Below are 15656 nucleotides of genomic sequence, written 5' to 3'. Positions count from 1 at the left end.
TTTATTTATTTATTTATTTATTCATGTTTTATTTACTTATTGATTTTTTTTGCTCAGCACTTTCCACCTCTCCCCCATCCCTTGCACTCACTCCTCTCCCTCTCCCATGCACTTGCGTGTTCTCAATGTCACTAGGCCTAGTAAGATCGTTGTTTTGACCTCCTTTATTCTGCTCCCTTGCCTCGTCGCGCTCTGAAACACTTGTGTACGAGCGCATTACAAATAAAATATCCATATCAATAAGTACTGCGGAGAAGAACTATTCCATGATAGAAAAGGAGTTATTGGCAATCCAATGGGTAGTAGGAAGGGCTCGCCCTTTCCTTTGGGTTGTGAGGTTTACAATAAGGTCGGACCATAAGCCCTTGAAGGAGATTCTTACCACAAAGGGGTTTGATAAGGTGTTGTCTAGGATCCGGAAGTGGGTAGCAAGCTTACACGATTACATTTGGGAAATAGAGTATCTGCCAGGCATTAAGAATAAAGCAGCAGATGGTCTTTCCAGATTGACAAATGTAGTAGGGGATGAGGGAAATGAGGAAGATAAAGAGGATCAAGTACTTAATGTCAGCCAAGAAGTCGTGACGGAGAATGAATGGTGTGAAGCTATGTTAGTGGATCCAGTACTAGTCGATGTCAAGGAAAGTTGGAGTGTGGAGTGAAGAGTACTGAGATTAGGAGCGGAACAATTCCTGATGCCATGAAGAATGTTTTTGATGAATTTCTTGTAAGAGATGGTATGATTTTGAGGGGAGACAAGCTACTTCCTCCCATCAAAGTAAGAGGAAAAATTATTGAAGTGCCACACGAAGGCTATCAAGAAATGATCAAAACAAAGCAATTGATAAGGCAGGATTATAGGTGGCCAGGTATGGATTTGCAGATTGAGAGAATCATCAGAGAGTGTGTTATATGTGAGAATGCTGCAAAAGGTTGTGTCACAAGAGTAAAGCCTATGACTTTGATGTCCATTCCATCCGTGCATTGGGAGAGAGTAGGACTCGATATTGTTGGGCCATTGAGAACCCAAGGAACATTTAGATATGGTATAGTGAAATTGTCATGGGTACAACATGTATGTGGCAAAGATATAATTACGTTTCTAGACAAAGTCTTTAGGAGGGAAGGTTATCCCACTACTATAATAACAGATAATGGTGTACAATTTGTTGCTGATAAAATGAAAGCGTTTTTGAGAGTGAATGGCATAGAACACGAGGCCAGTTAGATATATATCACCCAGGAGCAAATGGGATGATTGAAAGATTTAATAGTGATCAACAACAGTATAAGGGTTGCCATTTCTGAAGGAGGTGATGGGAAGAAAGCTGCGGGAGACACAGTAGTGGCCTATAGATTCACCCCCCATGTGACCACTGGTATTTCCTCATTTGAAATGTTAAGGGGGAAAAAACCCAACACCAGGATGGTTGGGTTAGTGGTCAAAACCCCTGAGGATTATTAAAAGGTTGCATAGCGCTGTGAAAGTGACAGATGGACGAGTGTGGAATGTAAATAGAGTTTGTAGGTACATGAGAGGATCTGAGGGATTGCAGGTGAAGGGAAGAGAATGATCAGAATGCTTGCAAGAAGAGTTGCAGTATTCACAAGAGAGAACTTCTCACTAGGAGCTGTGGGAAACCTTCATATTATGTTGAATAGCTTTATTGTTACTGTGTGTGTTAGATTCCTCCTTCAGTAGGTGACACGCTTTATCACTCGGGTCTCTTTCATGCAGATGTATTACTCCTCACTGTTTTCACGTACATGTATAACATTTTAGTTCTTTCAGTTTCATATTTACGAATCCTTGTAATATGTTATTACACACATTTTAGTGACACCTGTTATTAAGTGTCATGTGTTGAAAATACTTAGTTTCTTTTCTAGTACTTTTGTTGTTTCATGTTATGGGGAAAAAGGGAGATGTGTAGCATTCTTCATGTGTGGAATGCTAAGCATGGAATGTGGAGTGAGAATGCAAGGTAAAGAATGCTAAGCTCTGTGGCAGTTAGAAGGAGCTTACAGAGAGACCGGTGGGGTGTACATGTGACCCACAGTAACTTATATAAAGAAGTTGCCTATACCTTAACTGTTTGGAGGATCATTTCAGGTGTCTCTAGTAAATTCTTGGAGGGAGCAAGATAGGAAGGCTTTGGCCTGTAGGCCCTCACTTGAAGCTTGGGATAGAGTAGACAGTTGGGGATACCAGTCTCTGGTTTTAACAACACCCTGGGAGATAGGGACGCATAGGGTGGAGGGAGGTCAAAGGACCAGACTGGGAAACTCACTAGTTTGAACATCTGCAGCTTGACATGATCAGAAGGGACATTAAACAAATATTTAAAAAACCCTTAAACTGTTCTTGGTGTTCTGGAAATGATCAAGATCATCAGTGACGTATACATATGTGAAATTAACTGTTTGTGTTTTTGGGAATACTTGTAAAGGAGAGCTCAGTCAAATCTAGAAGATATTTATGGCATAAAGGGTCATACAAAATGACAAACGTTATAGTGTTCATTTTATGTGAAAGGTAGATTTGGAACACAGTGTTTATTAGCCCTTTGTTCCCCAGAGGTAGCTCATGTTACTGCTTGAGGACCCATTTCCAAAGAGCTGAATGCAGCTCCTTCTACTCAAATCTCGACTTCCTTCTCTGTGACCGAGAGCACAGAAAACTCTCGACCCGAGAGGGGACACTGAGCTGACGAGACAAATGAGCAGATGGAACTAAACTCTCAAGGGGTCCAGCGATTGAAAGTATGAAGATTGGGTGGGAACAGAGAGATAAGAGTTGGGAGAGAAACGCTTTTGGGAAATATCTACAGAAAAGGAGGGAGAGATCAGCAGTGAATGGGAAAGAGGAACTGTTGCAGGTTGAAATGCCAGGTTGAAAACAATATATTGATGAATGGTGGTGAGTTTAAATGCAGTGGTGTAAAACCCAGTTGAGACACTGTCAGAGTAAATTGGATAAAGAAGAGGCATTACAAATAAGGGCCTTGAAGTGGGAGCCCCAATGCTTTTAACACTTTCTTTGCCAGGATGGCAATGCATTTATATATGAATTAGGGTGTTGGGATGGTCCTGGAATTGGGCCCTCTGTTCTCCCCACCCCGTCCCGAGAGTTTTTTAAATGTAAAAACCCTGTCCTGATTTTGGGTAAAGGGCAGATGACAAAAATGATAAACTTAATTTCACAACACTTTCAGAATTGTGACATCATAGGATGGGCTCAAACCCCTAACTTTTCAGGCACGAGCCACACCACTAACTGCTTGTGCCACAGACACTGGCATGGAAATGACTGAACGGCAATCATTGTAAAATCAACAAGAGCAAAAGCTAGTTTTTAATTAACATGCTAAGATTCACAGCCAAACCTGCACAATTTACATCATATATTATAGATCATATAGAGAAGTAGTGCTCGAAATAGTGTTGATGGGGGTTGTGGGGAGATGCAGGAGGAGGGGCAGTAATGGGTGGGCTGATTTTATGTTGTTGGCCCTTCCCGGTTTTTCGTCTTGGAAATCAGGTCAACCTAATTAGAATGTACATATTCATCGCACTCGCTGTGCCGGTCAAGTGGCACAGCGAGTAGAGCGCCCGCTTTGACACCCGTGCAGAGCCTGTTAACGCAGGTTCGAATCCTTAACGCAGGTTCGAATCCCGGCGGGGCCAAACTCAGCCTTTCATCCTTCCGAGGTCGATAAATGAGCACCACACACCGTGGGTAATAATAAGCAGCGCTCAGATACCTGAGGGTTTGTAGCGCTATATAAAAGCCTAATTATTATTATTATTATTTATTATTAAACTATCGGAATTTGTCCAACAGAAGTGATTGAGAACTAGAACATTAGCGCAATGGGAGCTGTAGCCAAGATAAACTACAAAAGGTAACCAGAGCTGTTGCACATTGTTAGATGTAGTCAAGATAAACAAGAGAGTGAGATCCAAAATTCTTATTTATTGAGAGAAGTACTGACGACACATTACAGAGGTACTAAGAATCATAATTCCTGCACAAAGAAAGCCCACAGCAAAAATACGAAGCTTTCCAACTGGTGCATGCTGGGAGTTCCAGGTAAGTCCAGCAACAAGGACACTGAGAATCACCACTCTGGTATGATGTGAGTTAAAGTTAAAGTCAAGTACGAGCAAATCACAGTTATTGAATCAGAAGTTCTAGTACAAGCAAACATTGGAGACCGCACAAACAGCTATTATAAAATACATATTCTTGAAGTGTACAGATGGTGTCTAGTTTCCGATTATTTGTGCGCTGCACTCCAGTGTTAGCAACCCAGCCAATCAGGACCTGCTGTCAAACTAAAGAGCATAGTAGTAAAACAAAGTTGTATTGGGTGTTTCCTGCATAGTCCCTAATTTGAAAATTGCATGATTCTGTGACGAGATCCTGTACAGTATTTTAGTACTCTTGATAATGTCCCCATCTCGTGCTACACAAACTTCTGAGAACAACGCTGAACTTTCAGACCAACCTCATTTGTTCGATTTCAGGGTGGCTGCAGCACACTGGATGATGAAATGTTTATGCTGTTGGGTGAAAGCACACCCTTTTCTAAGTCAAATAGAGATTCAAACGCTGACATGAGAGATGAGTTTTCATGGACGATGGAAAACTTCTGCTCATGAAGAAATTGGATTGCCTAATCTAATACCTCTAAAACTAACTGATGGACGGTGGGAGGTTCTGGGGAGTGCATGGGTGATGGAGTGATACTGCATGCATATATTGAACTACGCATATACACAAATACCTTCTATCTGAGGTTTTATTGTCAACACTAGGAAGCATTTGGTGAAGTATATGCCATTGATATCAGTCCAAAAGTGATCAACTCTGAATTGGCTGTGATCATCTCTCCTGATGGATCGCTGAACTGTATATTACTTTGCTTTTCCATGTGCAAGTATTCATCCTGGAAACCTAAGGAATATAGAAAAATCTTATTTTTTCAAAGAAATGGCCTGGCATCTGGATTGATTTTCTCTTGCTGAATTTTCCAACTGTCAAGTGTAATTTCGGTGAAAGGCAATTATTTTTTGGGAGCATCTCAAATAGCTTCTATGGGATCTGGCATATGTAGGAACTGGTATTCTGAACTGTTTTGAAGAGCAATCTTCCTTGGAAAAGCTGTCATGAATCAAAGTGCACACATTTTTAGAGTCAATTTTATTGAAACTTATTTTTTCTCTCGGCTGAGAAGAATGTCCATTAACCTTCTCCCCATTCAAGAAGCCTGCAGGTCAGAATCTAAAGTAGGATAACATTTTGGATATAAAGTTAGATCACATTCAGATTTATCTTTAAACCTGAAGCCTTGGATAATTACCAAAGTCTTCTTTTAAAGCGGCAGAGGCCGTTTCAAGTTTTAAAAAAAGTTTGTTGATGCTTAGAAGGCTATGACTTATGATGAAGAAGCTGGGGTATTATTATCCAACTACAGTATATGACGACAACTAAGCATTCTCAAGGGATCTGGATAAGAGTGAAAAAATTGTGCATCTGAGGAATCTAGTCTGGAGTGAGGTAGGCTGTTAATGGCATCACACCTATAATTGATTGCTAAGTCAAGTTTAATGTTTTCTTATATCAAGTTGATCCTGTAATCTCTGAAGTGCAATTTATATGGAGATATACATTATTTTGTGATGCAAGCAGTTGTTTTTGAAACAGAGAAAAAAAGTGTTTATTAAACCCTTTTTTAAACGTTATACAATACCTAAAATCTCCCAGCATTTGATTTGCACGTTTTTGGAAAAAAAATTATATTGTGATATTGAAGTCATGAATCGAACGCTGATGCAGTGAATAAAGAAAAGAATGTGTCAATTTAAAGTAAATATGTTGACCGTCTGAAACTGAGCACTATAGAGTTACACTGTGGCTTATAAATTGAAATGGCTGTTATGAACACAAGGTTAAATTGCTTACTGGAATGTTGTAGAATCACTGTTTTTCACACGTTGTTTGTCATTGGGTAGAATTACAGGGGTGCCGTTTTTAGTCTTCATGAATGTTCCAGTGGTCAGATCCTGCATAGGTATACAATGTCAGTTTTGATCAGTAAGATTTTCAGGCAGATTTTGAGATCTTTTCTGCATAAAGTCTATTGGATTAATGAAAACTCAATTTTGTTATGTGCACTGTGTGACAAGAAGTCCTTAAACCAGGGCAGTAAGCAATTTCTCAGAGAGAATCAGTATTAGGCAAAGTTAATATACCGATAAAAAAGCCACAGTCCTATTACTAACTGGAGTGTTGTAGAGAAATTCAAAATTGTCAATGAAGCCCACAGTGAAACGTACAATGTGTTGAAAGTTCCTACAACCTAGGGCAAATGTGTACAGTCTGACATACTCACTGTAGCTCAGCAGGTCAGTTTCCCTCTTGGCCAGCCCCTTCCTTGGTCTCAATAGCTAAATTAATGATCAAACAAGATCTTCAACAGGTTTTGGGATATCCTCGATGAAAGGAGGTTCGATGAATAAAAATTATACATTTTCTCTATAGCTTTGTCTTAATAATATTCTAAAATAGCACCCCCTTCCTTAAGGGCAGAGGAATCTCACTGGCCATTCTGCAAGGCCTTAAATACGTGGCTATTCGCCTAATAGGCTCTGGTTGTGGATTAATTGGACCTCATTTTAGAGGTGGGGGGCTGATAAGAGGCGTGTCACCTTTGGAAAGAGGATGCAGATTATGTTAAATACCATCTTGCAGGGAATCCTTACATCACTGGTTCACAACCTGTGTGGGTACACAGCCCTGGAGATTGACAGCTTTGATAAAATACTGTAGAGGACCGCCATTTAATTACAGGTGAAAGAGTCTGGGCAAAGCTGATGGTAGTGAATCCACAATAATTACGATAGCATTTATCAAAATCTCAATTTTGATCCATCAGGTATTAGGGGACAATGTTTATGACTCATCCTATAAACGAACCCAGGAAAAAAGAGTTTTGTAGGTAGTTTTATATAATTCTAGGATCTTTAGTATTATAGTAAACTATATTTGTCATAGTATGTATTAGGTATTATGAATGAACTATGTCGTTTACATTTTGTATTTTTATAAATGTGTCAAAGTTTTAATAAATTATATGCACACAATTCTTTTTTTTTTAAAAAAAGAACAACATATCGGTGCTAGGCAATGTAATTATTCTAACAGGAGATGGATACTTGTTTAGTGATACCCTATCACAATTGAAGGATCTAGTGCATATGAAATGTATTGCGTTTACTAATTGCACTAAAGAAAAGACGAAAAACAGTTGTAAGATTACATCTAAGGGGAACATGGTCAGAGGACACAAGGTTATTCAACAACCAATCAGAAGTGGTTTATTTGGTAGAATGCCTGAAAAGAGCACATGGCATCAGATCAGGTATTTTGGCAGGCACTTGCTGCCGGAATGAGTCCGAATAGATTCAAGAAGAGCAATCCACGAGGGATACCTAGTAGCATCCCCATGAACCCATGTCAGCATACTGATTAAGGTGGCTGCTCTGGGGCATTGGTCTCCCAGGCAGCCAATAGCATGCAAGACATGCTATTGGCTGCATTTTAAGGCACCCTCTTAAGGCACGCAGCCTGTCCTGTGCCTGTGTCCCGGCGAGTGCAGCTGTTCGACGGATGGGCAGGAGCCCATCCCGTGCCGCACCACAGCTGATCCGACGAGGGCCAGCTGATCACAATATCGTACCAGCAGTGAAAGGGCCATCCAGGGCCGCCCATAGAAAGGACAGGAGTCCTGCTTCTCAGAGGGAGAGGCTTCCTGGTATGTGCATCCCGATGACAAGAAAATCAGAGTTTTAATGCTTATTTCTGCATTTTCGTTGCCTCAGACCGCGTGGGGTCACTCAAAGATGGTCGCCGCCTGTTGTTGCAGACTGTCGCCAGCAACGTGCAGTGAACCCGATTGGTCTGCTGCAGCACATCTTCTGCCTGGTTCCGCCGGAAGGCGCGAATCGGCTCCCATTTTAAGGCACCCTCTTAAGGCACGCAGCCTGTCCTGTGCCTGTGTCCCGGCGAGTGCAGCTGTTCGACGGATGGGCAGGAGCCCATCCCGTGCCGCACCACAGCTGATCCGACGAGGGCCAGCTGATCGCAATATCGTACCAGCAGTGAAAGGGCCATCCAGGGCCGCCCATAGAAAGGACAGGAGTCCTGCTTCTCAGAGGGAGAGGCTTCCTGGTATGTGCATCCTGACGACAAGAAAATCAGAGTTTTAATGCTTATTTCTGCATTTTCGTTGCCTCAGACCGCGTGGGGTCACTCAAAGATGGTCGCCGCCTGTTGTTGCAGACTGTCGCCAGCAACGTGCAGTGAACCTGATTGGTCCGCTGCAGCACATCTTATGCCTAGTTCTGCCGGAAGGCGTGAACCGGCTCCCATTTTAAGGCACCCTCTTAAGGCACGCAGCCTGTCCTGTGCCTGTGTCCCCACAAGTGCAGCTGTTCGACGGATGGGCAGGAGCCCATCCCCTGCCGCACCACAGCTGATCCGACAAGGGCCAGCTGATCGCAATATCGTACCGGCAGTAAAAGGGCCATCCAGTGCCGCCCATAGAAAGGACAGGAGTCCTGCTTCTCAGAGGGAGAGTCCTCCTGGTATGTGCATCCCGACAACAAGAAAATTAGAGTTTTTAAAAATAAAAAATTTGTATTGGCATTTCTTTAAACATGAACATCGGGACACAACATTGTCCCACAATCCCCCCCAACCCGCCCCTCTTCCCCCACCCCACCGGTTCTAACGTCTTTGCAATGTCACTGCGACCCTTAGATGTGTTTATCTCAGGCTGTGAACATGTCAAGAATGCGGATGTTGTGAGGGCACCATTGCAGCATGTAATCGCTTTGCAGGTAGTCTATGGCGTCCCCCCAATCTGTAGCAAACTTCTGTCTGTCCCCTTGAAGGTTATACGTGATCCTCTACATAGCTACGTAGGTCCATATCCTATGAAGCCATACTTGTGTGGTTGGAGGGGTCTTTTGTTTCCATTTTTGCGCTATGGCTAGCCATGCTGCTATAAGGAAGCCCATAAAGTTCTGTTTTTGTGTCTTTGTGAATGACTTGTCTCGTGGGGCCCACATGCCACACATCCATATTTCTTCTCCTAGGTTGGCCGCACCCTCAAAGATTACCTGCATCTGTGTTTTCACTTCCACCCAGAATTGTTGTAGTTCTTTACAGTCCCACCACATGTCTCCAGCTTCCCATGGAGTTGCATCCCCTCCAGCTTTTCCCTTCGTTGTTGGGAACATTTTGTGGATTCTCTCCGGCGTAAAGTGCCATTGAATCATCACTTTAGTCCAGGCTTCCCTCGTTTGTATAGCCCGTGTCCATTTAGGGGTTATTTGCCAGAGGTAAGTCCATTGATCCCTCGTAATTTGTTTCCCTAGAGTTACTTCCCACTTTTTCATGTACTGCCAGGTGATGTTTTCTTCTTGGACGTTTAAGAATTTGTAAAGAGTGGAAACGAATTTCCTTTCACCCAGTTTGGGTCATCATATAAGTCTCAAATGGGGTGAGGTCCCTTGTCCATGCCTTTGTTATTCTTGGTGTTGTGAGCCAGTGGTGGAGCTGTTCGTACTGGTATCTGTCCCTTTCCGTGAGGCCCAGCAGTTCCTGGCATTCTGTGAAGGTTCTGCTCTGATGTCGCTCTACCATATCTCCCACTTTTGTACAGTCCGCTTCGCGCCATTTCTGAAAAGATCCTTTTACCAGTCCTGGGGGGAAGTCTGGGTTATCGAAAATTGGTATGAAGGGGGCGGGATCTTTCGTTAGGGTTTCCTTCTTAGTTGCTCTGTTCCATATTTCCATGGTGGTACTCATGACTTCGCTTAGTTTAATGTTTTGGTGTCTGTGCTCGGGTTTCCTACATTGGAGGTGGCGCAGATTTGATCTTGCGACGGCTCTATCCTGTGCCTCCCACCATTTTTCTGAAGTGTCCGTGATCCATTTGTGTAAAACCCACAGTTGTGCCGCCTCATAGTACTTCTTAAAGTGGGGGAGTGCCATTCCTCCATCTGTTTTATGTGCTGTGAGCGCCTGTTATGACAATCTCTATGTTTTATTTTGCCATATGTATTTTGTGATTATTTTGGAAAGGGTCTTGAAGAATGCTGACGGGATACGGATGGGGAGAGCTTGGAAGTGGTAGAGCAGTCTGGGTAATATCGCCATCTTGATGACCGTTATTCTGCCCCACATGAGATTGACAGTGGGTTCCATCTGATTAAATCGCTTTTTACGTCTTCTATGAGTTTGGGGTGGTTCCCTTTGTAGAGGTTTTTAATCTGTGGTGTCAAGGTTACTCCCAAGTATCTCACTCCTTCTTCGGCCCTTTGTAGTTGTAGGTCTTTAGTTGTCTTGTAAATTTCATCTTTGTCTCCCGCCAGGGCCATTACTGATGATTTCTGCTTATTAATTTTCAGAACCCCGAGATCGCTCCATAATCGTCTATCTGCTGGATAAGGAGGGGGAGCGTCGTGCTTGGGTCTGATAGGATCATCAACATATCGTCCGCGTATGCCGTCGTCTTATGCGTGTGACCTCCCATTTCTATGCCCCGTATGTCTGGGGCCGCTCTGATTTTTGCTAGAAGGGGTTCTAGGAAGATTGCGTGTAGAAGAGGTGATAGGGGCATCCCTGTTTTGTGCCCCTGCCTATTTTGATGGGGTCTGAGAGTTCCCCGTTGACTGCAATCCTGGCCATCGTTGAGTTGTTATTGGCCCGAATCATGTTGATGAAGTCCTTCCCCATGCCCAGTTTCCGTAGTATAGCAAATAGCATTGACCATTCTACCCGGTCGAATGCCTTTTCCGCATCTAATGCTATTATTGACGAAGGGATTTCCATGATTCCCGTTTTCTCTATGAGGTGTACAATTCGTCTTATGTTATCGTGGGTTTTCCTATTAGGGATGAATCCAGATTGTTCTTGGTGGATTAGTTTGGGGATCAGGGGTGCTAGCCGGTTGGCTAGGACCTTTGTGTAAAGTTTGGCATCGACATTGATTAGGGCGATTGGGCGATATGACCCCGGGTTTTCAGGATCTTTCCCTTTTTTATGGAAGACTAGTATCTTTGCGTCGTTCATGAAATCGGCTATATTGCGCGTTGTCTTGAAGGTGTTGAATAGAGTAGTTAGATAGGGGGTTAATGTTTCCGCGTATGTTTTGTAGAAAGCGGCGATAAATCCATCCGGCCCTGGAGCTTTATTCTTAGGAAGGTCTCTTATTGCCTTTGCCACCTCCTCTGCCGTGATTGGTTCGCTGAGGGCTGCTTTTTCTGATGGTGTTACTGTAGGGAGCGTTATCTCGGACAGAAATTTTGCCTGTGCCTCTCTGTTCGGGCACTGTGACGTGTACAGATTGTGATAGAACTCTGGGAATACTTCCTTTATGTCCTTCGTTTGTGTTTTCTTTACTCCTTGTCCATCTATCAGGGTTTTCACTGTTTGATCTTGCCGTCTGCCTTTTAGTTGTCGTGCTAGTAGCTTGTCTGCTTTATTTGATTTCATCGCGTACCAGTGTTTTGTATGCATTAATTGCGTTTCGGCTCTTTTAGTCCTTATCAGGTCTATCTGACTCTGGATGTGTCGGTATGCTTTCTTAATTTTCCTGGATGTATTTTTGGTCATTTCTTCTCTTATTTATTCCAGTTTTTCTCCCAGCTGGTCTTCCCATTTGTGTAAGAGTTTATCTTTTTGTGTTTTCAATGCTATTAATTGTCCCCTTATCACAGCTTTGCAGGCTTCCCACGTGGTGCTCGGGGTGACGTCCGGGGTATCGTTGTGCTCAAAGTATTCCTCTATTTTTTCACTTGTCGCTGTATCTTGTATCATTTCTCAGGGGAAAGTCCAGCGCCATAGCCCTGATTGTTTCCGCAGATTGGGAAGGGTGATCCACAGTGGAGCATGGTCTGATAGTGATATTGTGCCTTTTTCAATGTCCTGAATTTCTCCAACTAGGGCTCCTGTAGCCCAAATGTAGTCGATCCTTGAGCTTGTATCATGTACGTGTGAGTGGTATGTATATCCTTTGGTTGATCCCCTAAGTCTTCTCCACACGTCCTCTAGTGCCAAGTTCTGCATCGCCTGTCTGAGCGTTGGTGACGGGGTCCCCTGTTGGGAAGTTTTGGGATTCGATCGGTCCTCTGTTGGGTTCCATGCTAGGTTGAAGTTTCCAGTCAGGACCACCTCTCCCTCCGCAAAGTTTTCTAGTTTGTTAATCGTTTCTGTGATGAATCCTTCTTGGCCCGTATTTGGAGCGTATAGAGTTGCAATGGTTAATTTGCGCTTATCCATCTGGACCTTCGCAAAGAGGTAGCGGCCGTTTTTATCCGCTAAAGTCTCTTTGATTTGGACCTGTAGATGGTTAGCTTCATCGTTGGATTGAATAATTTGTTTGTAGCCTCTTATCCGGAGTAGGCTCTTCCTCTTCTTCTGTATGTGTGTTTCTTGGAGCGATATTATGTCAAACTTCTCTCTGTGTAACAAGTGTTCCATTTCTTTTCTCTTCACAGGTGTATTCAGCTCTCTGATGTTATATGTTAAGATTTTCAGCCCCATTCTTTCCTATGTACATGGTGTTTCTTACTGGGTCCATCCTGTGGGTCGCAGAGGTGTGCATTCGAACCAGTGTTTGAGTCTTTTCCCCTCCAAACTTTCCCCTGAACTCCCTCCCCTACCCCCTCCCATCCTTCCCCCCCAACTTTGTCCCTGAGGAGGTCCCTGGGCCCTATGGTTGCTCCGGCATTACGCCTTTGCTCCATGCCCTCTAACATGTAAATAACTGCCTTCCTCGTATTGTAAGCCTGTATATTTTAATACTTCCTGTGTAATGTTACTGGCCATTTATTGTCTGTATTATATGCAACACTTGTAAGCTTCGCATATCCTTTATGCGCCCTGCTACTCCTGGGTCTGGTGCGCTTTATAAATGTAATAAACAAACAAACAAACAAACATCTCAGGGTGTCTGTTCGCAGGGGCTCCTAAATCCTGCTTGTGGTGTAGATTCCACAGCGGTCCCGGGGCTCTGCCGCGCTTACGTTTCGGCACTTGCCCTCGCTAAAGTGACTGTGCCCATGTTGCCTCTCCCTCCGTTCCTGCATGGGAGGTTCTTTTGCTGGGAGATTGGATTTAATCTGGGTTGCGTGATTGGAGTCTTGTTCTTCTTTTCTCCGTTTGCCATCCCCTCGGCTGTCTTCGTTGTTTTGGGGGTTCCCTTGTTTTTGTGGGGTCTGACTCATGTTCCTGGCTTCCCACGATCTTGAGGCCCTCTTCGCATGTTGTGATTCGATGTTGTCTTTCTTCCCAAGAGAAAAGAAGGCCAAAGGGGAATGTCCATTTATATCGGATTTGTTTTTCGGATAGGATTTTGGTTAGCTGACTCATTTCTCTTCTCTTTCTGAGTGTGGATTGTGCTAAGTCCTGGAACAGAAGTATTTCTTTGCCGTTCATTCTTATTTGTTCCAATGTCCTGGCCTTTCTCAGGATTTGTTCCTTTTGTGCGTAGCGTGTCATGGCCACAAGAACGTCTCTAGGGCGGGATCGGGGGTCCCCTGCTCTCCTAGGGCCTACCCTGTGTATTCTGTCAATGTGAATGTCTTCCCTGGGGTCGTCCTTCAATATATCTTGAAATACTTGTTGTACTGCTGTGCGAAGATCTTTATCCCCTACGGTTTCCGGCATATTTTTGATGCGTATGTTTGATCTCCTAGATCTGTTTTCCAAGTCTTCGCATTGTGATTCGAGTTCCAATGCCAGACGTGCGAGGCGGTCTTGTGCCTCAGCTTGTTGGATCGCCTCTTCGTCCATGTTCTGTACCGTCTTTTCCAGGTTGTCCGTCCTCTCCTCTAGGGATTCAATGTCTTTCTTTAGTTCCTGTACTGCCTGTTTCAGTTCTCCCTTCATGTTATCAAATTGTGACTGTGTTGAGGCGATGAACTGGTCCTGAAATTCCTTAAACCAGGTTTTCATGTCATCTCGTGAGGCCATGTCTGAATCTTCGTTTAGCTCTATAGGGTCTCCCCCTTTACTTTTCTGTTTATTAGATTGCTTTAATACTGTGTTTCCTATTCCCCAAATCTGGGTCAGATCTTGACCCTGCTTGGCTCCTCTTTTGTTTGTCGTCGAAGCCTGTGACCCAAGCCTCGTCCTAGCTTTGGACATGTGTGTAATTCTTTGCCCGGTGCGCTCCCTCAACGTGTTTCTCTCTTCGGGCCTTCCGGGCCCGGATATCGTCATGTAGATTTGTTTTCTCTCCTGCTAAGGCTTGTGCCTCACCGCTTTTTGAGTGTTGGTGTGAGGTATGTCCTGTTTCTTGAGGCCTGCTGGGGTTTCCGCCCCCGACTATGGCTCTCAATGTTGAGAGTCTGTAGTGTGTGCCTGGCGGTCTGTCCGTCGGGGGGCAGTAGCGCTCCCCCCCTGGTCGGTTTTGTGGTAATGTTGCAGGTCTTCTCCCGGTGTACCTGTGCATTAGTGGAGCCGCCGGGTGGGGGGGTCTGTGTCTCTGTTGCTTCTAAAGGGGAGGACTGGGTTCTCTGTTTCGGCCCCTTATGTATCGGGCGGGGGTGAGGCTCCCCTCCACCTCCGCCCCCTGTGTTCAATCTGGTTGCCCTCTTTTCAGCGTTCTGGGGCAGCGTTGCTGTCCATGCCTCGGGTGGGGTCTCCCTCCCCGGTTGTCCTGAGTTCTCTGCCCTGCCTTGTACCTGCTTTTCGTGGCTTCAGTCGGGCCGCTGGGCTCGGTCGACAACCGCTGGGCTCTGCTGGGCTCCGCCGTCTGCTCCCCGCTGTCCGCTTCTGGTACCTTCTCTTCCGCACCCGCTTGGCCGTGTCCCTCTCCCGAGCGGCTTCTCTCTCGTCCGGCACTTTTCTTAATTTTTTTTTTTTTTCTTTCTTTTTTTGGCAGACTTTTCTTGCCAGCGCTGCGACGTCTTCGGATCCTGCCTGCTTCTCTTTGGCAGGGTCCCTTCGGGGCGGCGTCGTCGGCCTGGTCTCTCGTCTCTCCACTGGGTTTCACTCCGGCAGAGGTCCGGGTTCTCTCCTTCGAGTCTCGCTCTGCTGCTTCCGGAGTGTTCCCTGGTCCCGTCCTGGAAGCGCTACCGCGGTTGGCGGGTGCGAAATCTCGGCTCTTGTCGGAGGTTCTGCACCGGCGGGAAGGCAGTCCTGGGATCAGGAGTTTTAAGACGATCGCCTCAGAGGTGGTCGTGCCTGCAATACTTTGCCCCCTCTTCTCTTTCCGTGGGAGGATGGTGAGTCTTGATGGGCTCGATGCCTGCTTATTTAATATCTTTATTGTCGCGGCCCGAGCTAGGGGACGGAGCTACACTCACACGCGTCAACCCGGCTCGGCCGCCATCTTGGACTCCCGAAAATCAGAGTTTTAATGCTTATTTTTGCATTTTCGTTGCATCAGACCGCGTGGGGTCGCTAAAAAATGGCCGCCGCCTGTTGCAGACTGTCGCCCAGCAACGTGCAGTGAACCCGATTGGTCCACTGCAGCACATCTTCTGCCTGTATCCGCCGGAAGGCGCGAGCCGGCTCCCATTTTAAGGCACCCTCTTAAGGCACGCAGCCTGTCCTGTGCCTGTCCAGTGACACC

The 15656-nt window shown here is 44.9% G+C and overlaps 1 protein-coding gene across 2 annotated transcripts in view; it reads right to left on the bottom strand.

Moving 5' to 3' along the window:
• Nucleotides 1–15656, bottom strand: part of STON2 (stonin 2) — a 991146-nt gene that overhangs the window by 822055 nt on the left and 153435 nt on the right. Inside the window, exon 3 of one of the 2 annotated variants that reach the window (XM_069637853.1) lies at nucleotides 5969–6069. The exons of the other annotated variant lie outside the window; for it this stretch is intronic. The gene's annotated coding sequence lies outside the window, so the exon portion shown is untranslated. The remainder of the gene's footprint in view (nucleotides 1–5968; nucleotides 6070–15656) is intronic. 2 annotated transcript variants of the gene reach the window in all.

The sequence above is a fragment of the Ambystoma mexicanum genome, chromosome 14 (genome assembly GCF_040938575.1).
Source record: "Ambystoma mexicanum isolate Mex_15411 chromosome 14, UKY_AmexF1_1, whole genome shotgun sequence".
NCBI classification, from domain to species: Eukaryota; Metazoa; Chordata; class Amphibia; order Caudata; family Ambystomatidae; genus Ambystoma; species Ambystoma mexicanum.
This window is presented reverse-complemented; position numbering and strand designations above follow the sequence as displayed.